The 24,102-nt window shown below is 41.3% G+C and overlaps 1 protein-coding gene across 1 annotated transcript in view; it reads right to left on the bottom strand.

Annotated features, from left to right (window-relative positions):
- Positions 1-24,102, bottom strand: part of ADAM12 (ADAM metallopeptidase domain 12) — a 191,560-nt gene that overhangs the window by 147,419 nt on the left and 20,039 nt on the right. The window lies entirely within an intron of this gene.

Below are 24,102 nucleotides of genomic sequence, written 5' to 3' on the forward strand. Positions count from 1 at the left end.
CTGCTGCCCACCACAAGATACAGCAGAAACATCGCACACGAGGTCCTAAAGCAGGGATGGGGCACCAGCAGCAGGTCTCTGCCCCTTCCCCGCCTTCCTTACACGAACAGAAAACCCCAGCATGGAGCTCATGTGACATGCATCAAATAGGAGCAAGCGGACAGCCTTGGGAACGACCCCAATCCAACAGGCCTCTCTTCATCAGCTAAAAAGATTTTCAACTAAAATTTTTAAAAATGTTCAGGTGCGCTGCCTCTGTACCCCTGGCAGTCCCAGCCTCTGGCCATCAGGTTGGGACTGGAACATCTGCCCTACGAGGAGAGGTTGAGGGAACTGGGCTTGTTCAGCCTGAAGAAGAGAAGGCTGCGAGGGGACCTTATCAATGCTTACAAATATCTGAAGGGTGGGTGTCAGGAGGATGGGGCCAAGCTCTTTTCAGTGGTGCCCAGTGACAGGACAAGGGGCAACGGGCACAAACTGAGGCACAGGAAGTTCCGTCTGAACATGAGGAAGAACTTCTTCCCTCTGAGGGTGACGGAGCACTGGAACAGGCTGCCCAGGGAGGCTGTGGAGTCTCCTTCTCTGGAGATATTCAAGACCCGTCTGGACAAGGTCCTGTGCAGCTTGCTGTAGGTGACCCTGCTTTGGCAGGAGGGTTGGACTTGATGACCCACAGACGTCCCTTCCAACCCCTGCTATTCTGTGATTCTGTGATCTGGCAACATCTGCTGAAGCTCCTACGAATCCCTGTAAAGAACTTTTTAAGTTAACAGTTCCTTGCTCACTGTTGGTGTCCCAAGATCCCCATCCAGAGTTAAAAATTCAAGCAAATAATGCTCAAGAAAGAGGAAACTGAGAAGTTAATTGTGCCAGACCAAAGTCAATCAAACCGCACAGCTCTAGCACACAGCTTCCTGGTTTCCACGCAGAAACACAAAGCTAACGACTACTCTGCGAAAGGGAAAGCATGCTTACAATTTAGCGTTAGCCTTTTTGCAAGGTATTCCTGGCTTACATTTTTTTAAAATCAAAGAATAACCTAGCAAAACAAGTTCAAGGTGTCATAACATTATAGATGAAATATTTCAGGAGCAAATCCAAAATAACTCGTTCGATATTTTAAAGAAATCTGCATCTTCTGAGGCTGAGTTGTTACGCTATGAATCTATTCGGTGTCAGTAAAAAAGTCAGGCATGAAAGCCAAATTCAACATTCACACCATATTTTCTTTATCAGGCACTGAAGTTGCACTAAAACATATTTACGTGCATTTGGCCAGCTAAAGAGGGATTAACAGAAAATTCACAACTTTATACATTAAAAAAAAAAGTAATGTGTTCTTTCTTTCTTTTTAACTAAATCTAAGCAGAGCAAATAGGGCAGCCTTGGTTTTTAAAGCAGCTATCTAATTATCTGCTGAACTGTATTGGATAAAAATAGGTCAAAATCAATACTCCCTTTTCAGGACAAACTTTGAAACAAAAAATCTTTCAAAAGATTCCTAAAAACAAGTTCAGAGAACAAACATCAGTGAATTATGAAAACGGGGACAGGTGTTGCCAGCACTTTGAAAAAGCCGATCGGGAGCAAGCTCTGCTACCCACTGTTTCAGGATGTGGTTTGGGAGAAGGACGCGTGCTGTAACGCAAACCAGCCAACGTGAGGGATTGAAGCCCTTCCTGTATCTTTGCAGCAGGATGGACACAAACCAACTTTCGGTGTGTATTTATTACACATCTCCGCGTGCCTGATGACCTGCGAGGAGTCTGCTCCGCATCTGGGAGCGGGTAATTCCTTAGATTCACGAATCACAAAGGAAGAAAGAAAGGAAAATGCAACAACATATGGTTTTGACTGAATGGAAATGACTGCACCAAACTGTGAACTCAATTTTGTATTAAGAACAAGTAATAAAAATGATTTTAAAAAAGTCTGCTTTTAGGCAGCTCTCATTTAAGTAGGGCCTGTAGCGACAGGACAAGTGGTTTTAAACTAAAAAAGGGTAGATTCAGAGTGGATATAAGGAATAATTTTTTTTTTTTAACAATGAGGTGGTGAAACCCTGGCACAGGTTGCCCAGAGAGGTGGTCGATGGCGCATCCCTGGGAACATTCCAGGCCAGGTTGGACGAGGCTCTGAGCAACCTGATCCAGCTGAAGATGTCCCTGCTTATGGCAGGGGGGTTGGGTTGGATGGCCTTTAAAGGTCCCTTCCAACCCAAAGCATTCCATGATTCTATGATTTATTGCGATTTATCCCAAACAGACCCCCACTTCAGGTGCTGCCTGCCATCTCTTTGAAGGACTATCTCCATAGACCTATCTAACGCCACCAAATTTTGTCATTTAGGTAAGGACCAGAATTCATGGAACAAAGGACTTTCTACCCAGCCCATCAGTACAATTGGCAGGTCGTCAGCTTGGAAACAGGTCAAGAGTGCTTTTTAATTTGAGTTTGATGGAGGGGTGTGTTGTTTGCTATCACAACCCGTTTCCTAAACCTTCCGGAAAGACCATGCCCCGCTTGTCCTCTGAGGCACTGCGACCTCGCCAAAGAGGTCAGGCAGGAGATCGATTGCAGCCATGCAGATTTTAGCTTTTTGAAAGACCTGCAAATACAAAAGTCTTTTTAATAGTAAAAAAAAAACATTTGTTGATGAGTCTGGTTAAAAGACTAGTTAAAAAAATAAATCCTCTTCTACATTGTTTTTCCTTACTGTGCTGTCCCAAAAGGTTAAAATAGAAACACCCACAGCCCTGCAAGTCTCTGGGGGAGCGTCTGCATTGTCCTTGATTCAGAAAAGGCAACTAGATACCACACAGCCTTGGAGGGCCGAGAAGCACGTGGCTATTCATCCTCCCGGTACCTATTGTGCTCTCAGGTCTGCTCGTGGCAGCCTTTTGCTATCACCTCTGGACGATGGTCACTCTGTCAGAGGGATGTTTAACACCTGACAGTTTCAGGCTCAACATCAGAAGTCTTTCCCTGACTCAAAAATGAACTAAAACCTGGCACAGGGATGAAATAACCTGGAATTTGCTCAAAGTAAACCCATAGTCATTAGACAGTGTTTACACTGTACGTACGAATCACAACTGTTCATTTTGCTATCAAACAGATGGGAGCAAAAAGCACCTCCTAGTTGGAATACATTATGTGCTGCTTAAACAATGCTTTGTGGAAGGCTGTGCAAAGAAAACAAACATGTCTGTTCTGTAGTAAAGTGTTACAAAACAAAACTTCATAGAGCTGGCAGCTAGTAAGCAATTGCTGTGGGTCTGGGTAGTCTTCGTTACTGAACAGAACTCATTGCAGACCGTCCTTTGCAATTTGAGTCATTATAATGTGAACGAACAGCTGTTGATATTTGCCAATTTAAAATGCACATGAACTTCTTTGATGACTATGCCATGTAAATTTAGTAGATTTCCCTTTGGGTTTAAAACTATGCATAGCTTTAAAAGGAAAATTCCTCCTCTTTGTAAGGACACTGGGGCCTGTGACCTCCTTTTACTAGAAGTTTGATTACAACATCGTATTCTTCCAATGTACTCAAAAAATCGAGATCAAACATGGTCTGTGTCAAAGAATGTACGTCAACTAGCTACCCACTCTCATCATATTTTATACACCTTACTCGTTTTGTCCTGCCACACTTTCTGTGAGTATTCCCATCTAATAGCTCTCCATTTTACCACCCCCACATCCACTGTGTTTTAACAGAGCTGGAGCTCAACAGCCAACCCGACCCTCTTTAGAAACATCTCTTCGCTCCTTCTATGCGTGTAATTATTGCTGCGTATTGCAATGTGCTGTGCACTGTGGGGGACAAGAATTATGATGATAATTACTTGTAAGTTCCCAGTGATAAGAAATGACACGTCCTCCAGATTATATCCGAAAATGTTCTCCACAGTGGGAGCTGTCTGGCATGCTGAGGAGGGCACAAGCAGATGAGCTCCATGTGTCACGCGTGGAGATTGCATGCACAATATATTTGTGTATGCTGGGGAAATGGTAGATCAAAAGAACTGTGTTTCAGGGTCAAGGGGCATTCTGAATTGTGCCCATTACAGATATTATCTGAGCCACCTACCCACTCTCTACAGTGCCACCTGCATCCTCAGAGCCTCCTGCGACTGTGACAGTCCCAGGATGGAGGTTTCTCCAAATCAATACAGAAGGGTCACAAAGCCATTGAAAAGCAAAAATGAAAACCATAGTCATCCCTCCCCAATATTTCCAATATGATTCAGCTAACTGACGCAGAAAGAAATAATGAAAAATACAATAGTTACTGTGTCCACCGAGGACCAAACTGAGATGACCACCCATTTCTCCGAACTGAAAGTCAACTCAGAATGCTTCAAGGAAGCCCATGAATTATTCTATCACTGAAAGAGGATTTCAGATGCTTTTTGTCTCCCGTCAATACAAATCTGGCTGGGCTCAGTAAGTTATATTAAATACACATGTATCTCCTTCAAGCTACATTTCATGCTCTCCAAACATCTTTCTCTAAATTAGATCCTTTCATATTCCTTGAAAAGCTCAGTTCTTAATCAGGAATGAGTTCTGATTTTCCATTTTCATTAATTCATTTGATTTTAAGATTTTGAAGCCAGAGTAATTGCAACTAAATGAAACTTATTGAAAGGCAAAAAGATACAATCAGTTTCAGACAATGAGAAATTTAAGATTTTTTTTAATGCAAGTAAAGGGTAGGTCTAAATGTCCTGGCTAAACAGAATCCTTGACAATGCAACAGTCTGCAGAGAAGCAGTGATATATGTTTTGCTTCTCCGAATGAACTTGGAGGGTTGGCTAGATTAATGCTTAAATCACTTAATTATTTGGCTTAATTCACATGCTGTTCTCCACTTTCTGATCCCTCCTGCTCCCCTCCAATCACACTGCTTCACTGCACCCGGTCTATGCCAAGATCTCCAAGCTCAGACTTCGTTCTCTCTAAACATCTTTTCATATTATGTGGCTCAGATTAAATCTTCTTCGCTAATTTGTTATTGCAATCACAGATGTGCTTCTGGATTCAAGTTCCCTTTTGCATCACAGATACTGGAATGCAAACCAGAAGTGAGGAGTCGGTATCTAATTTCCACTCTTTCAAACCGTAATTTGTCTCTGATGATCTTTTGAGGATGACAAATGAGTTATACGAAGACAGATAAAATATTAATATTTTTTAAACCAACAGAAGGGAAGATTTCATCCCAGTCTTGGGCTACTCAAAATTACTTGACAAACTTTCCAAAGCTGTACTTCCAAGGCACATGAATCATTTCTATATCCTGGAATGTGCCCTAAGAGAAAGAAGGATCTGAAGATTTCGTAGTAAAGCAAATGATATTGCAAACCTGTGGGCAGCATCTCACATTTTTCTAATTAATTAGAAAGAGACTTTACTTACAGATACCTCATCTATACATCTGCATTTTCACATAAAATAAATGGCACAAAGTAGCGTGGAAAGCTCAGAAAACTTCTCTAAGAAAGCACTCCCTAGAACAAAACCTTATGTTTTATTCTGAATGATACCCATAGATTTAAAGTATTAATGACCAACATATTTCATGCCAGAAAGGCAAAGACAAAACCGAGATGAAAATGCCATTACCATTACTATATACACAAAAAACTGTAAATACAATGTGTCTCAATTACAAAATATTTTAAAAGACATCTAACGAGATTATAGAAGGCCAATATGCATCTAATTCCTCCTCTAGATAATTTGCTTAAGTATTTTCAATTGCTACCTGAGCTTATAGAAAATCTATTTCATTTCTTATTACTCATAGGTTCAATAAGAATAAGCTATAAAATTATATTTCTAGAACAAACTCTCTCATGGCATATTAGACAAACTTGTGGGTCTATAAAAATAACCCCTGTATCGAGGGCATATAAATTGATATTAAAGCTAGGCAAAGATCTGCTCTACAGTAAATCATCTAGAAATAGCACACCCTTTCTCCATTGAAGGGCATGAGGTAAATAACTGAAGAGGAGGTAAAAACAGATAACCAATTACTTCAGTTGACTTCAGGGTTAGTGCTGAAATTTTCAGCCCCTTAGAGAAAAAGCAAAAATCAATATAGCACAGTATTTTGAGATAACAAAGACAGAAACATCTCAAAGGCATTTGCAACATGTGATAAAAGTATAAAGAAAAGTCCTCTGTCACCTTCAGCTGCTCTACCACGCAGTGTAAACATACAAAACTATTCCTGTTTCTTTGCTGAACTGACTGCACAGGGTTAGAAAACAGAAAAATGAAAGTTCTGCAGAAAGCTCGTAAAACGTTTCAATTTCCCAACCTCCGTCTCATGGACCAATGCAGCAAGACAGAATGAGCGAGAACATTTTTCAGTTCAGCCAGCGGATGCTGGAGCCCAATACCCATAGGGACTGTAGGAAAATAGACTTGACAGGAGCTTTGAAATTATGGAAGAAAGCAGCAGTCGCTCCTGCAGCTAAAGGATGAGGAGCAAGTGGCGTTATATGCTCTGCTTTAAAGGTTCTTTATGTAAGGGGACCTTTTTCCAAGGTCTGCCTGTGTAAAACCCCGGCTATCAGAGCATCCCATGATGGGAGCAGACTGTCCGTCTGTCTTTCTGGACAGCTTTCAGTTGCCTTTACGTTAACGTATCATTCAAGCGTGTTTTTACAATGTTTCCCCTCATCTTGTCCCTCCATTATTTGTGTGAGTTCTGCTCTATTTTCTCTGCCTTCCCCAATACCAGAAGCCAGTGAATTACCACAGGTAAGAGAGAATAATAAAGATTGTCTGAGACAAATCTATTTCAAGCAATTTTGCCTGAGCAAACGCAGTAAAGCTCTGACAACACACTGATTTACATGTTGCTGATAGACTCAAATTCTCTGTTTCTTATTTCAGTTTCAGAGATTTTTCCCCTCCCCTGGGTTTAAACCCCACTGGAAATTTGAATATCACTGTTTCCCTGGGGATGGGCTATGCTACACAGAGTATTCAGGTACTTGCACTAGATGAATTGTGTGCCATATGCTGTTGAGTTTCCATCAGCTTTAGAGATTTATCATCTTCTGAGGGAAAATTCTCAATTTTAGACACAGAGGAGACGTAGAACTGTAAACTAACTATCCTTTGTAGCCAAAAAAAAAAAAAAAAAGAGATAAAATGAGAACAGAAAAATCATTATTTTCCAGTTTAGGATTGGGAAGAGTTGGTAACCACAAACGAGATATATTACTGAGGAGCACTGAGTGAAAAAATCTGTTGAACACCTGAAAATTTCTAACAATAGGCTAAGCACAGCAGAATCTACCCCAAACACGCCACGCTCTGCATCCCGTCTGCTTCCTTCCCAGCTACTGATACACAGAACTGCGGAAAAGATACTGAAAGGGAAAAAAAAAAAAAAAAAAAGACTCACAGCCAGCTCTGGGCTGAATATGTTTTCATTCAGATGATCCTTCAAAAAAAAAAAAAAAACAAACCCCAAACCCATCACCATGCCTCTGTTCACTGCTAATTAAAAGTGAGACAGCTCTGCAACACAGCCCATGTGATCTACCAGGACTTTACAACCCAAACGTCCCAGAGTGTGTTTCGAATTACTGGATGCTTATTGTAAACAGTTGCAATTGTCATCTCAGGATTTGGTCTATTTATGATGCACTGCAGTTAAATCCTCTCCTCCCTTCCTGAAAATCTCTTGAAGCTTTGATGCTTCTCAGCGTAACAGATGACACAGATACGAGTCTGCTGCTGCCACCCAACATGGTTTATGGCATTATACTCCCAGAAAGCCATCGAAGGGCCTCCTCTGAGGCCTGATTATTTCTGTGCAACAAGTTTTCCACAAAAATCCAGAAAGACGTGCAAAAGAGACTTCACCCAGCTTTCACAAGATTAATCTCCCCGTGCAAGTTTCGTTTACAATACTTCATAGCTTGCACTTCAGGAAGAGGCAGGAAGGAAAATGCTACTACAGGACACCATCAATAGTTCACATGGACACCACATTTTTTCATAACCTGTCTCCACAGAATGGTTTATACATCTCCTTCTCGAACCTACAAAATTCCTCAAAGAAAGGAGTTTCTCAGACTGTCTACTACTATTTTCTACAACTATCTCGCATGTTCATACGTGCCTCTGTCACTGCTGCAACCAAGCCCCTGCGAGGCAGAGATGAGATCACCATCTCCATTTACAGGTGAGCAGCCACAGCATGGAGAAGCTACTTGATTTGTCCATGATCACATGGGAGCCCTGCAACACAACACAAAATTTAGCCAGTCCTTCCAGAGCCGGAATTCCTTCCTCCCTATCCCAAACCTTTTCAGGTTATAAACATCTCAACCTCCATGGTATCCTGATCCACCTCTGTGATTTCAGCGTCCATCCTTGAATTAATAACGAAGTTTAAAAGATAAACAAAAGGCTCAACCTTCTGCTAGAGCATTTTCTCTTTGCCCAGTTGAGACAGGATTACAGTTAACGTTTTAGTTGTCTGCGTATTACTTAAAGTCTCTTTCTAAATTGTGCAAAACTAATAATTAGAAGAGAAAGAAAAGCTATGGGACAATAAAGTCTTCATCCTAGGCAAGAAATGGAAGTGTTCCCTATGAAGTTTTAGGTATTTAAAAACTCAGAAAAATCCAAATCTTACTCTTTGAAATGTAAAGATGGCAAAGGTTTGCAAAGCAGGCTTTTATAAAGGAGAAAGAATGGCCTCCACTTCACATCAAATCATAGAAAATGTGGCTTATGGGACCTCAGAGGTTCCTGCCCCATGTCAAGATTAACTATAACACTCTCATTAGCAGCTGTTTGTATGGCTTTTTTGAGAGACTGCAAAGCTTCCCTTCCTCACTACATGCATGTAAATGCATCCTTTCTTCATTATCTTCGTTACTGAGCTGTTACTTGCTGCCTTGTAAGGCCATTCTTCTTGTCCCTGCTAGACAGGTAGCATATCTAACAGTGACACAGGAACAAATTATTCCCTCTTACTTTCCTGCAACCTCGTATATACTGGAAGATTTATCATGTCTCCACCCAGCCTCTTCCTCTCTAAACTGACAGTCCCAGTTCTTCGGTACTCACAGAAGAGGCCATGGTTTCAGACCTCCAACCATTCCCTGCACTCCTTCCTGTGTTCTCTCCAGGTGACCTATCTTTCTCATTTATTTTAATGGCTGTTCTCCTTCCCAGTAATTATTCAGTGAGGATCTAGTATGAAACACGTGTGGTCTCCAGGGCTGCAGTCTCCTGTGAGATTCAATGCCTCGGTGGTCTGATCCACCGTCTCCTGCGTATACTCATGAATACTCCAACCACTAGACTATTCACGAATGGGTTTGCACCCCACTGTTTATAGAATCAGAGACTGGTTTGGGCTGGAAGGGACCTTAAAGATCATCTGCTTCCAACCCCCCTGCCATGGGCAGGGGCACCTTCCACCAGACAAGGTTGCTCAGAGCCCTATCCAGCCTGGCCGTGAACACTTCCAAAGATGTTGCTCTTGAGCCATTCAACACTCCTTTTTTTCTTCTTTTTTACCCAGAAAGCAAGAAGTCCAACCTTTCATTGAGGTATGCACCTAAACTACTGAATTACCACTCCTTTACAGTCCTTTAAAAAAACAAAAAAAGCCTTAATGCTGCACCATGTTGCACATTTAAATGAAATGCAGCAACATGAGTGTATGAAACTTTGCCTGTTAAAACACAACATATCGCCCCAGACTTCTGGATTTTGTATTCCTGAGTCATAGAAGTTAGCAGAATGCAAAGAGGAAGGCTTCTGGAAAGGTTCATTAGTGTCTCTATAAATAGCAAGTGTTTGCCAGATATGGATGCTGTTATGTTGTATCGCAAAGTGTCAGCGAACACAGTATGTTTAGAGCAGGACTTTGAAGCACAGAGGCAAGCCAGAGTCTTCTGGCAGGTTTAAAAGTATATACAGTCTTTTTGGAAATTTTCATCCAGGCTCATCAACATATAAATAGAGAAGGGCTCTGCAGGGGTTCCCCCCGCTGTGCCGATTTCCTGAAGTGATGAGGGAAGGAGCATTTTAGAGCCATATCACAAAGCTTAAATGAGAAGTCTTGCTCACCAGAAGACTGAAGAGTTTCAGAGAGGAACTCCGATGGACAGCTCATGGAGGTCCACAAGAAAGTAACTTTTGAGGACTGAATGAATTGGTTACACTTAGAGAAAGAACTAGGAAGAGCCAAGATGCAATGTGTGTACTCATCCCCGGAGGGATTCCTGAGCAACTGACTCTGAGCTGCATTGCCTGAGGGATGCTGCATCATTCCTGCAGACAACAGTTATTTGCTTTTGCTTAGAGAGTCTGTTTTCAAAGAAACGTGAATTTCATGACATTTGATGAAGAAGGTATATCAACTGCCCTCCCCAAACAACTCAATCAAATCTTAGTTTGCAAATCAAAATTCACAGATAAGAATACCTTGCACGCACAAACTTTACCTTAGGCTAAATACGTGGGACAAGTTATTTCCTTCCCATATATCAAGGCTGTGACGGTGACATTGCACCAACAGACAAGATACAGCTCCCTAAAATGGAAGAAGCAAATTTGCACATTCTGAAAGATGCAGGGGAATGATTTTGTGGGATAGGTAAAGACAGCAATAAATTGCCACTTGACTCTATTTTGTGCTGAATAAATTTCTCAATAGCTTACGGCAGACTGTCAGGTACCAGACAGCACACCAACAGAACAGATCATGAAAGTAATTTCACTATTGTTCTTGAGGAACTTTTGAAACTCTCACTGTGATGACAAGAAAATACACGCACATAATAGAAAAAATATAGAATGTAAAAATGTAAAATGGCATGGTGGCTGCTGAGCAAATGAAGCATATCACGGTATTTCCAAATCATTTGGCCTGATTGTAATGGCTAATGTAAGAATTCACATTCAGGTTAAATAACATACCCTGGTGAGACACAGCCTTCTGTTTTACCAGTGATATATTGATTCACCTTTCAATGAGAAAGATAAAGATTCTGCTGGAAAAACAAACCGGCATTGCCTTTGAAGGCTTCAAGCAGAGACTGGACTCTTCATCTAAAGCGTTTTGTAATGAAGGCTGTGAAGACTTTTTTGATATTTCTATGCAAAAAAAAAAAATAAAATTCAATCTCCCTTTGTCACCTCCCCAAATTACTAGAATTATAGGAAACATTGTTCAGCTCTAACCCACAATAACAGGGGAGGCCCACATGATACTTATTTCGTATACATCAGCCAAAGTGTCTGTAGTAGCTGATCCTGCCGCAATTTTTAAGCTCTATCATGATGACACAGATAACATCCACACTTTCAATGACTGAACACTGGTTTTATTTCTGTTACAATACACTTTTTTTTTCCACTGCCTAGTCCTAAAATTAGAACAACTCTATCTACATATATGAAGTTCCTGACATTGGCGAGTATGTTCCAAGGACACGCTGATAAGCTCTCTGCTTCTAAAAGTAATTCCTTCCTAATAACATGTCTTGGCAAAACAGAAATGTTGACAGGAATTTCACTCCATGGTATATCTTCCCGCTCAACTACTTGATTTTATGATGTGATTTCAACACACAATCTTGCTATAAACTTCTTCAGCTGTTTTTTCCTCACATACTGTTGTAAAAATTTTTCAAACCGTGATTCAAAAGCTGAATCCTGAGACAAGGTTGGAAACAGAGTATCTGTTCATATGCACACATATAGATGATGTAAATAGCAATAGAGATATCGATATACCTACTATATCAATATAGATATAGATACACCTACTGGGAAATTCAGCAATGCAGTGGGGAGGCCTCAGAAGCCTCTTTTTAAGAAATGACTCAGATCTAGCTGGCATTCTCTGCATCTCAGACACAGATTTGGAGAAATTGTTAAATACCAATTCTGTGAAGGCTGAAATTTGAGTTGATTTCAATTCTTTAAATTAGTTAACAGAAGATGTATGGAAGTGTGCTAAAACTAATAAATTTAATTTTAAAAATAAACATACGCTTGACGATTAAATTGCACATTTGAGAGCAGTAAAAATGTACACATGGAAGAAAAACGCAGAAAACACTAAAACATTATTTCTCAAAATGTTCATTAAAATAAAGTGTTTTCATGTCAATGTTATCTCCCTCGAAGAAGCATGATCATGCTAAGCTTGGGCTGATTTATAACGCCCATTACACATTATAAAAATCTCAATGTTCTTTATAGTACTTACAAGCTGCTCTTAAACTGCCTCCAAGATTGTAACAGCGAAAATCCTTGTACGCAGCATTGCAAACACTCCTCCTCTTTCATTCTTTGAGTACAAAAATCTTGAAAATATTTGTTCCCTTATTCTGACAACACATGCGTGACTTCTGCACACATGCAAGACATCCCTCTTTCCCCCAGAACAGCAAGCCTTGCTCCCTAAAAGTTCTACGGCGAGACTACAAACACAAATAACACTTTTAATCTGAAACGGCCATTACAAAAATCAAATTGATGTCCCATGGCTTGGATTAAACTTTATTCCCATTTTAAAGACGGAAAAGGGCAAGGCGATAAACGCGGAAATGTTTGACTGTACAAAGCAAACAACTTAAGTCTTCGTCTTAAAAAAACCCCAACTATTTCCACCCATATCTTAAACTTGCCCTCTGCGACTCGCAGCGCTCCCAGGCTCCTGATGCTCGGTCTCCACAGAGCAGCGGTTTCCTTTCCTCTCTCCCTCCTCTGGGGATCCTGGGAAACAACCGCTTCGGTCTGGAGAGCTCCCACAGCTTAAACCAGTCCAGCCCTATTCTAGTTTTTCCTTTATAATCAACATACCATGGCAGTAAGCAATTCTGCACTAAACTTGCAATCTAAAAAGGAGGCCAATACTTTGAAATGTCTTTTTGTTGCAGTTGAAGGCTTTTACAACCAGAAATGCTAAAGTAATAAATAGAAACTCAATAAAGTATGAAATATAGTACTTTATGTTTAATTATAGGCATTTAAATTGATTTTAATTGCTCTCTGCAGGGTGTACTTTTGGGGTTTGGGTTTTATTTTTTTACATATGCCACTCACTTATTCACAGTCACTCACATGCCTCAATGTATCTCAATAGCTACTTCACCAACAATCATGACATCTCTTGGCAATAAAAGGTTAAAATTCTCTTTGCCCGCTGACTATAACAGAAATACCTTTGCAAGCTAATGACTGTAACAGGCTGGTCTGTTCCCGAATAAACATTCGAGGGATTTCCTGAGGTGTTGTTTTGTTTTGTCTTTTTTTCCCCTGATCTTTTTAACTGAGGGAGAAGAATTTGGAGGGCACAGCCAGCATAGATGTTGTTTCAGTCAAAAATGTGTATGTGTTGTCTTTCTGTACACTTTTTAAACTGAAAAAATACATTTACACAGCTTCTGGATATTCATTTTATAGTAAAAAAAAAAAATCTTTAAAGCTTATCCAACTCATCTCCTTCTGCCAGCTTTCCTTGCCAACTCTTTCTTAGTAATGCCAGTAAATGCCAAAAAAAGTCTGGTTTCAACAATGTTTCTGTCTGTTGAAACCAAGAGAAAGGCAGTTTCTGTTGGAGATCCTTGATTGAGGGATCCCACTTTTCCTTCTGCTGCTGAAAACGCACCCTGACCGTGTCAGTGTAGGCAGAGGGGAGTGCGCAATGTTAAACCAGCAACATGCGAGAAGTTGCTTTGAGGACAAAATTACACCGTTCCTCTTGCTGGCTTTTCCCACAACACATTCATTTCCCGAAACTCCCCTCTCTTTTGAAAAAGGCAGATTCAGTATCTGCCAAGGAAACGGCCCTTTTTGGGGCAGGGATACTATGGCTGTTTAGATTAACACATCTAAGAGCTTTTGTCTCATCGTCACTTGCCAGGAGTCGAAGCAGACCTCCTTCAGCAGCGTTTCTTTTTCAGTACAAGACGTACTCAATGTAAAAACATCTAGGCAAAGATGATGGAATGGGTGAAACTAAAGTAAATAATGTCATCTGAGAGACACCAGTGTAGGATTTCATCCAAGACTGCTGCCCGAAGGAGCCTGCCATCTCCGACAAATGAAGTGTGCCGGAAAACAGCATCCACCAGAGTGCAAAAATGAGGCATCTCCATGAAGATCTGATCCTCCCCTAGCTAAGCAGCAGCTATGGCTGAAAATGTTTGCTCCTGTGCCCGTTCAAGGGGCCTCAGGTAACAAATAGAATTCCCCTAAACATTATCCATAGGCTTCACTTCAAACACGCAGTGTAAAACGCTGCTACCTCTGAAGGAGGTTAATCACTCCAGACAGCAACAACTGGTTGTGAAGGGCTTGACAGGTTCACCCCAATCAGACCATTTTTGTGCAGGGCTGCTGCAGGGCTCCTCAAAGGATGTGGTCAGTGGAGAGGGAAGGAGCAAACAAGGAGATGAACCCTGCCAAGAAACCGCCTAGTAGCTCCTGGTTGCAGGGAGATGGCCAGAAGAAGAAGGGGGAGCAAGTTCACTCAGCAGAAGCAAAATGAAGTTGATGCTAAGGCAGGAGACACAGTAAGAGCAAAGGAATGAGGGCAGGACCTACGAGCACTTCATTTCCTGAGAGTGATTCAAACTTCAGAGGAAACAACGTATTAGCATCCTGGGACTTGAGGCAGAGGATGAAAAGGCAATGACAAAGTCAGAGCTGGAGATCTAAACGGAGCTTAACGTATTCCGGCTCGCTGAGGAGCAACAAGAGGCGACGAGACCCCCTCCTTGAATTCCGTGGCCCCATCAAAGTGACCGTGTGTGTCTAACTGCTGTATCAAGGTGAGCAAACACGTACTTCAGTGCAACCAGTGTCACCAGCAGATTTATCGTTACGCTGACCAGAAACATCACAAGCACACCCTTGCAGGACAGGGATGAGGTGGAGCCCCGTTAAGCACCTGCAGACTCTGGCAGCACCCCCCTCACACGCAGGCACCATACAAATGGAAATGTACCACACAAATTAGCACCAAACACATTTCGTCTCCAGCCTCACTAAGCTTCGTCACTCCACCGTGTCTACAATGCCGTAAATTGCAATCGTTTTGTTAAATTAAGCTTCGAAAGCGCAATTATACTTTAAAACTGTGCCCTTGAGGAAAGGCAGTGCACGAAAGGGACAGACAATTTCCTCAAGATAGAAATTGAACACAAACTTTCTGCTGTGATATCAAAATGATACAGATCATTTTTACCTCATCTACAGCAGCTTTTCAACAACCGTTGGCAGATTTTTTTTGCCAGTCGTTTTATTTCTAGAAAAACAGCAATGCTTCTTCTACTGTCAAGATATTACTACTGCATTTAAAAAAGGCTTATCAATCCTAATTACTTTTTTCTTATCAAGCTTTAAACTGCATATAACCTCTATAATGTCTTGTTACGATTCTGGGAAATGAAAATATTCCTACAGAAGGGGTAAATCAACTGCGGTTTGAGTGAATCATATTGAAATACAATTATAATTCAACAACAAAGGCATCACATGTGTTAACGATACGATTTAGGGGATTGACCATCTCAATTTACCTCTTCATCCCTAAAATATACACTGAGTACAACCCAATTTACTACAGCTTCCTGAGATAAAGGTCTTCATCACAGCATACGTCAGCAGCTCTTGGTTTCCTTGCTCTTCCCTCGCTCAGAGGACTTCAGTCCTCGGAAAGGCCCCGAGTTCTGCTGCTGTTACCTGCAAGCCCTCAAATGACTCCTCGCAGGGGCCGAACCCTCCATACACCGAGAGCATGTGGTGGGAGAGCCTGCTGGAGGAATTGTGTTGTGTTCAGTTTGACTCTAGGCAGTCACAATAAGAATTAAGAACAAGGGAGATTCTCCTTTTGCCTGTAAAAAAAATGATCACATGTTCATAGCTGGAAAGCAAAGTATTATTTCAATCCAGCACTGAAATTCATACCTTACGCTCACAAGATCTGTTGCAAGAGACATGAAATAGCCAAGTATAAGCTAAATTAATTCAATATGAAAATGCCTCAGTACAAGCACTTTACAAATCCAGCATAATGCCACATAATTGCAAGAACTTAGTTTTAGATTTTAAAATCACGTTAAAGTGTTGCTAGCATCAACTGCATCATTAAGATCAAAATGTTTTTCCATTTCATTACGGAAAGTATGATCTGTTTGTTTGGGTTTTTCTGAAATACCAGTCTGAAAACTCATGTTAAAGAACATCGCTTCAGCCCCATCACCTTACAGAGGAACGTATGAATGGATTCCTCCAGCTCAAATCTGAGACACTACCTCATAGCCGGTGGGTCACAGGCAGCAAACGCAACAAAGCACTTCTGCAGAGCCCCATCGTATACAATTGCTGGCAGAGGGAGGCCGGCTGGTACGGGGAGACAGAGCTCGCCCAAGGCTCTTATATCACTGGAGATCTTTACTGGCCAAGTATGACAAAATTCCTCCCAACAGCTCAGTGCGATACAAGCTCACGAAAGGGACTTTCACCCTGCTGAGGGCTCCAAGAGGCTAAGGGGAGGGAGGGGGAGTCTGCTGGATGGTTAGTATAAAACTCTGCATTTTCTCTTTATTGGCATAGCAATCTCTCTCAATAACATATCCTATTTATGTTGTGCATAAACCATTGCACAAATCTTTACAAACTTAACACACTGTATCACTTAAGCTAAAAATGAAATGGATCGTTTTCTGGGATGAATCCCAATTGCTTAACACTTCCCAGTTTGCCCAAGCGTTTCAAGCAGGAAATGAATACTAGTATATCTAGTTGAAACTAGGGCACTGATTCAGTGCAGACAGAGAAAAGAATTTCCCCTACTCAATCACCAACACAAAGTTTTTATTGGTGGTCCCAGCTCCAGGAATTTCTCAAGCCTGGTGCTGCTGTGTAAGATCCAGCAAGTCCCTAGAACCAGGATACGCCGACTGACATTCCTAAAAAATTTCATAAATGAAATTGTCAGATGGATCCATTGGTTAAGCGTGGGTACGGGGCTGCCTGAGAAGATGAGAAGAGGTTTTCCTGTGTGAGGACCCCGCTCTTGCACGAGATAAGGCGAGTAGGATGACTTTCAGCTGCTTTTGCTCACCCACTAAGGCAATCCAGCCCTACACTAGCATAGCCCTAGAAACTCCACTGAGTACCAGAGGAGGTGACACACTCCCTTTCCTAATAGCTTCCATGCAAAAATCATGCTATTTCTGAATTAAACACAGAAGAGTTATTAAATAATAGAGCATATTTGAACTAATTAGCCCTTACAGTGGCCCTACAAGACAGGGGTATAGGTATAATAACAAGCGGAAGAAATAACAGATTGTTTACTAGGCTGTTAAATTAATGACTACCAGGTTACTAATTAAAGGCTCAGGGAGCAGATATCCCAGAGAATTTTATCGAGGATTAGTGCAGTTTCTCACACCGCTGAGGCTGGCTGTGCCAAGATACATTCCCAGCTGATGACACAGCCTTAGCAGCATGCACAGCGCTGCCTCTTATATTTGATACTCATGAGTCATAAAAATATGGAGAGGACTATAAATTCTGTTTATGCCTCTCTCTCTTAAGATATGTAAAACAACTATGTAAAAGAGCTATGAAAGCTGTCCTCTCAGTCTTCAAAGACTTCTTTAAGCAGCACTGTATGATTCCCCTTAATACAATTGTCTGGAAGTCTAAACTTTGGTAATTATTTCAAATGAAAAAGAACAGCAGGAGGCTCTGTTGAAGGGAATATAAACAATTATCACTTGCACGAAGGCTATGCCAGCTATGAAATAAACTTGAATGGGTTTGCTCTTGAAAACACTGAGGACTAAATTAATTATCTGACATAGCAGGCCTCTCCACTGTACTCCATGCATCATACCCTATAGGAGAGTCACACAAGAACACCAGGAGGTGCAGCAAAGAGGGACATGTGAACCCGCACAGAGTTCTAATGGGTGCATTAATAACTTCCTAACCATACCAAAGCTGGTGTGTACACCATAACTCCAGATGATAGACTGGACTATGATAGTCTGTGCCTACTCTGCCAGTTTGCAAGAGAAATGCAGTTATGTGAGAGCATAAGGACAGGATCAAATGGATAAGGCTCGTCCCTGCTTGGCAGTTTCAATGTGTTCTTGAACCTCCAGCATCATTGCTGCGACTTTTAAACAAAATTAAAGTTGTTCTTTTTTCCCTTCGATGATTTTGTTTTTCAAAGGCAAAAATCCTTTTTCAATAGGTGTTGAATTAGGCCCTGTTATGGTTTAGCCTCAGCTGGCAACAATGAACCACTCAGCTGCTCTCTCACTCCTCCCCAGTGGGATGGGGAGGAGAATCACAAGGAAAAGGCAAAACTCATGGGTTGGGATGAGAACAGTTTAACAGAACGGCAAAGGGAGAAGAAAATAACAACAATACTAATAAAAAGAATATATAGCATGCATTGTTCTCACCACCTGATGCTCAGCTTGCTCCTGAGCAGCAAAAGCCCCTCCTTCAGCCGGCTCCACACTTAAATACTGAGCATGATGTCACATGGTATAGAACAGCCCATTTGATTGGCTGGTTTGGGTCAGCCCAGCTGGCTTCCTGTGAAAATTAACCCTATCCCAGCTGAACCCAGGACAGGCCATTACAGTAAAGACATGAAAAAAATGCAAAAAAAGGTGAAAAAATATCAGTGTAACATCCAATACATTTGATAAATCTGGAGAATCATAAAGATAACTAACAACTGTTAGAGCACACGATGCTTTTACAGATAGCAGAGAATTCCACATTGAGATTCAAGTAATCAGTGTCCAGAATGACATACAGATAATCAAGATTCTGATGTTTATGAACGCAATCTGTAATACAATACTTCATGAATGAGGCAGACAGAAACGCAAAAGCCACCTCTTTGCAAGCTCAATGAGATGCAATGCATGCTAAGCAGTAAAAAATGGTAATCTTCTGCCACTTTACATGCAGAATCTTTTGAGCTGTGACAAGTGAACACTTAAAAACCAGAAGAAATATGGCCTAAGTATTTATTTATAGCTGGCCTTCATCTTTATCTTTGCATTTCATTGCTAGAGTTTGTATTCGAAGTATAACGTGACACCAGGAAAGAAAAAAATAAGTGTTGCTACAAGAAATGGAACTCTGTCTTCTCATCCTTCTTTTCTCCTTTTTTGAAAATACTTCTTTAAGATTTCCATTTGCAAACCTGATTTATATCAGCTCAGCCAAAGGAAGGAAACTGATTCATGCTAGCTCAGAATCTGGCCTTGAAAGCTTAAACTTAGTGAAGCAGTTTCAATGTTCTCTGAATCCACCCCCTGCTCCCTCAAGGGGAGACAAATTTCTGATTTATTTGGATTTAAAAGTCATCAGTGTTGGAGTCATAGCTGTTCTTCACCAGAGAACTCTCTGCAGATCTTCCTGTCCTCTCTGCCCACCATGGGCATCTTTCGCTTCCTTCGCTTGGCTCTAGCCCCAGTGGCAACAGATCCTAATCTCCTAGTGTGTGGAAAGCCATCCAGCACCGAACAAGAGGTGTAAATCTCTGCAGGGTGGGGGAGAGACTGCTTTTCCAATATATTTTTTATATATTGGGGTCAGTGGCAGTACTTTAAAAGAGTCAGGTGAGACTCAAGTAGACTAAGGATCTAATCCATTGACAGGTATATTGCGTGCATCTACTTTCTCATAGTTCATTCTTTTTGAGAAGTTGCACACCAAAATTTGTTCTTTGTCCTCTATACATCACCCAGATTTAATGTTAAAAAACAAATTCTCTGCATCGTTTGAAAGCAACCTGGACTGGCAACTTGCAAACTCAAAGCAACCTAAAGCATTTCAGGGCTTTCCAGTTTCTCGTGGGGTTCTTCAGAAACCATGTTCAGCGCCATGCTGCCTGGCTACAGGTCCTTCAGTACCTGTCCAGGTTCAGCTGCATCTAAATTTGTCTTTACGAATGACAGTCGTAGCCTGACCGGAGCACACGCCTATGGATGGAGCAGTTTAATATCACACTCCGATGGATACAGAGATCAGAATTACTAAAGTGTGTGCGTAAGCATCAAAAGATGCAAAGCATCACCCAGTAAAGAGAGCTGCACCGATTTTGCTTGTATGCTTTTAGAAACCTCAGAGGATTAAATCTTTCAAAGCACTTGATCAGCCTCATGATTATACTTGAGTCCTTGCAGGTGCCAGCAACGGCAGAATAGATGCTGCACGGCCAAGATTAGAGAAAAGTCCCTGCACTTGAGTGACAGATGTCACAACCTAAAGACTCTACATTTACTTGCATAATTGATCATCTCATATATGCACAAAATGCTTCCAATTTCCCAGAAACTTCATGCATTTTAGGATCTGGACTAAACCCTGGATACAAAGCCAACTTCATTAATGAGCGTGTCACTCTGGGAGAATGAATGTCGGCTCAGGGCAATGCCACGATGCGATGCCACCCAGCACTACAGCTATTTCACGTCTGCCTTGGATGGTCCCTGGCAAGCAGTGTTTCACCACAGTTATGACCTTTTCAGCAGAGAAATGGAGCCGAGAAACCCTTAATGCCCATGCGAAACGCTTCCTGCCTAGCGCTCGTCGCTCCAAGAGAAGGCAGGTCAGGCTGCAAGCTCTGGTCTAAGGCAACCCATATTACCTGACCTACGGCTCCCGCGATGCAGGGATCTGGCACACATTAACCAGCGTGTGTCCCTAACAGGGTGTGAGGATAAAAGCTGAAGCCAAACAGATGGTCTTCTAAAAATCTTCTCTAAAGTGTTCTGTGTACTAAAACATCACTTACCCAGCTCTCATCAAACTTGGCTTGATTTGCAAGTCTTGAGCCAAGTTTGAAGAAAAATAGTCAGCTGCAAACATGCAGAGAAAAGAGTCTTTTTTCCTGCACTGGAATAATATAAAAATGAAACAGTTTTGTTCAAACCTTAGAAAAATTTAAGAAAAATAGAACCCAACCCTCTTGGGTCTAAACCAAGCACTGGGGAAAAAAAAAATCGACACAGAACACAAAGTGATGAACAAATGAAAAAGAGAAGTGGAAGAAGAACCGGAGTTACAATGTGTAATGACCTATCAACACATTCGATAATGCGCTCAAAATTTCAGCGAAGACAGAAATCACATCCGCACGGAATATGGGCAGCTATTGTTTGAAAGCACCAAGCAATGTTGCACAATACTTCAGGGTCCTGATTTCGCTGTCACACGCCCACACACACAGTTACTCATCAGTGGCCCTGACTAGTAACAGCTGGGCACCCAAAATAGTAGCCACTAATTTTAGCAGGGTGTTCAGGATTGGCAACAGAATATTATATCCAGTTAACAAAAGAATGTGACTGGGCACCTTTTAAATATTTCAACTGAAAATGATCTAAATTTTCTGAATTAAACAAAAAATGCCAGGAGAAATGTTAACAACCACTAACTAGATGAACAGCATCACACCTTTGCAAAAAAATACATGCATTTCCATAGTAACTTCTCTAAGTATATATATTTTCTTCTCTGAATGTACTTCACTACATAAAGTGCTTGCACAAGCATATGCATCTTTTGAAACAAGGCAGAAGCACTAGCATTTCTGAAACCACACTGCCATAATGAGATCCTGGTCTCAGTCTCTTTTAACTTTGACTTGGGGTGGGGAACGTGGGGAGAAAATCGATCTGCCCCATAAATGATAGATTCTCTCCAGAAACAAAACACTACATTTATACTTAGGGAAACCCAAAGTCTTCAAATACAATTTTATTACACATCTGATTTTAAAAATGGATTTTTCCTACCATTACTATGAACTGTAACTCTTAGGAAGTACCTAAATCACTAGATGTCCTTGAAAAAACGTACACACTAACTGTATTAAAATAAAACCAGGTTATAACTAAGTAACTTCTTTTTTTTTTCTTCTCAGTAACTATAATTTTATTCCTGCTGTTGAGCAGGTCTCTGTGTGATTAGACAGTGTGACTGGATTCGGCTTTCTTGCTTCTGCTCTGCACAGTGTACTGGTGGCCCTCAACCAGAAAGTCATTAGCTTAATAATTCCTGACAGATTCTGAATGTGATATTCCAACAGATGTTGCAGTGACTCCTGGGGTAAATAAAAGGACAGTTTTATCTTCAAGGTGGGAAAGAAAGAGTACGCTACGCTAAATGACTCGTGTGGTTTCTCAGGGACTAATTGTTAAGCAGGAGTATTTACGATCAAAGGACTGGAGAATGGGGCTATCATGGCGAGGCAATTATCTATACACAAATAACTTTAATCCTTTGGCATTTTTATAACCACTACATTATTTATTTTACTATATATTCTATTGCAATACCATTCCCCTGGTTACAAGTACACCCTACTTCATCACTTTTTCTACTTCATATAAAATTGAAATATAATGGAGGAACACTTTGAAATTAGTTGAAGAACAATAGGTCTTATTTAACCATCAGATACAACAGTATTTAACTTTTGTGCTTTTGGTCAATATTTATGTGACAAGCAATTCATTACTCTTCTCCTCTACCAGTTAAATGCTGTTGTTCTTCCCACAGCCTGATCTGCACTTTTGTGTATTTAATTTATAACAGTTTCCATGGAAAAGAAGTATTCAAAGAAGAAAAGTGCTGATACAGCACGTGGATCTTTCTACCAAACCACAAATCTTTTCTAATGTTCATCTTACACTGAAAGCAATTCTGGGAAACAAATTAATGATATAAATCACTTTATCGTTACTCACATAAAGATACTCTGTTGTAACTCTTTCAGAAAGCTACGGTGAGTAGCTGAAAGAACTCTATACGGAGAATGCCTGTTTCTAATTAAATGATCTAAAAATAGAGTTGCACATACATCTAGGACCAAGCCATCTGTGTTATCTCTCTAAGATAAGCCATTATGCATCCAGAATGATATCCCTTTCATCACTAGCACTGGCCCTTCTCCCCTGTTTAGGAAAGGAAAAAGCCAAAGGAACCAAAATTTTAATCCAGGCAAGATTTTTTTGAAAGCCAGATGCCTCGTTTTACAATCTCTTTTCGCACCTACTTCTGTCCATCAGCAGCATGACTCAGAACTGTGTCCTGCAAACGGTGGCAGCAGTCAGGCAGGATTTCTCCGTGAAACACTTCCCCGGCGCAGCAGAGAAAGCTGTTTCTGAGGGGCTGTCTGGGCTGTTTGCATTGTTTGTGTGTGAGGGCTTTTGCCTGGTTTTTTCTTTTTTTTTCTTAAAAAAAAAAAAAAAAATAAAATTTGATTTTTTTCTCTGCTTTCTGACAATTAAAAGAACACTATAAAAAGTAAGCCGGAACAAAACCGGACCTGAGTTCAAAAGGCTGAGATTCCCATGGCCTCTTTGGTGATAACAAACAACAACCCGTCTTCATACTTCAAGCAGGAGACCAAGGAGACAGAAAACAGCCTTTTTCTCCCATGTCTCTGCCAATGTCTGAGGGGAAAAAAACAGGAGGGAAGCTTATCAAGGCCTGTCAAGAGCGGGAAACAACCCCTGCTTCATCAGAGCCAGCGATGGATCATCCCCTTGCTAGGCAAAGCAGAACGGAGGGTGAAGGGAGACTCCTGCACACGGGGCGGCATTTAGGGGCCATCTCCCGAGACGGGCTCCAGGTAACGCCCCAGGCTGCAGTCAAGAAAGTGACATTATTTACACTTTTCCTTAAAGTTCTTGCTGTCAGACGGTCTTTAATCAAACAAATGTGTTTGTCGTATTTGCCCCTCCCCCAGTGTCGGGGCTATTTTGCTGTTGTATGGTACAATCTCAAGCAATGGATGTTAACCTCTTTAAAAATTCAATTTCACTAGCACAAGGGGGAATGGCTGTAAATTAAAAGAGGGCAGATTTAGATAAGATATTAGGAAGAAATTCTTCACCATGAGGGTGGTGAGGCCCTGGCCCAGGCTGCCCCGAGAAGCTGTGGCTGCCCCCTCCCTGGCAGTGCTCAAGGCCAGGTTGGTTGGAGCTCTGAGCACCCTGGTCTCGTGGGAGATGTCCCTGCTCATGGCAGGGAGGTTG

Source organism: Opisthocomus hoazin, chromosome 6 (genome assembly GCF_030867145.1).
Source record: "Opisthocomus hoazin isolate bOpiHoa1 chromosome 6, bOpiHoa1.hap1, whole genome shotgun sequence".
NCBI classification, from domain to species: domain Eukaryota; kingdom Metazoa; phylum Chordata; class Aves; order Opisthocomiformes; family Opisthocomidae; genus Opisthocomus; species Opisthocomus hoazin.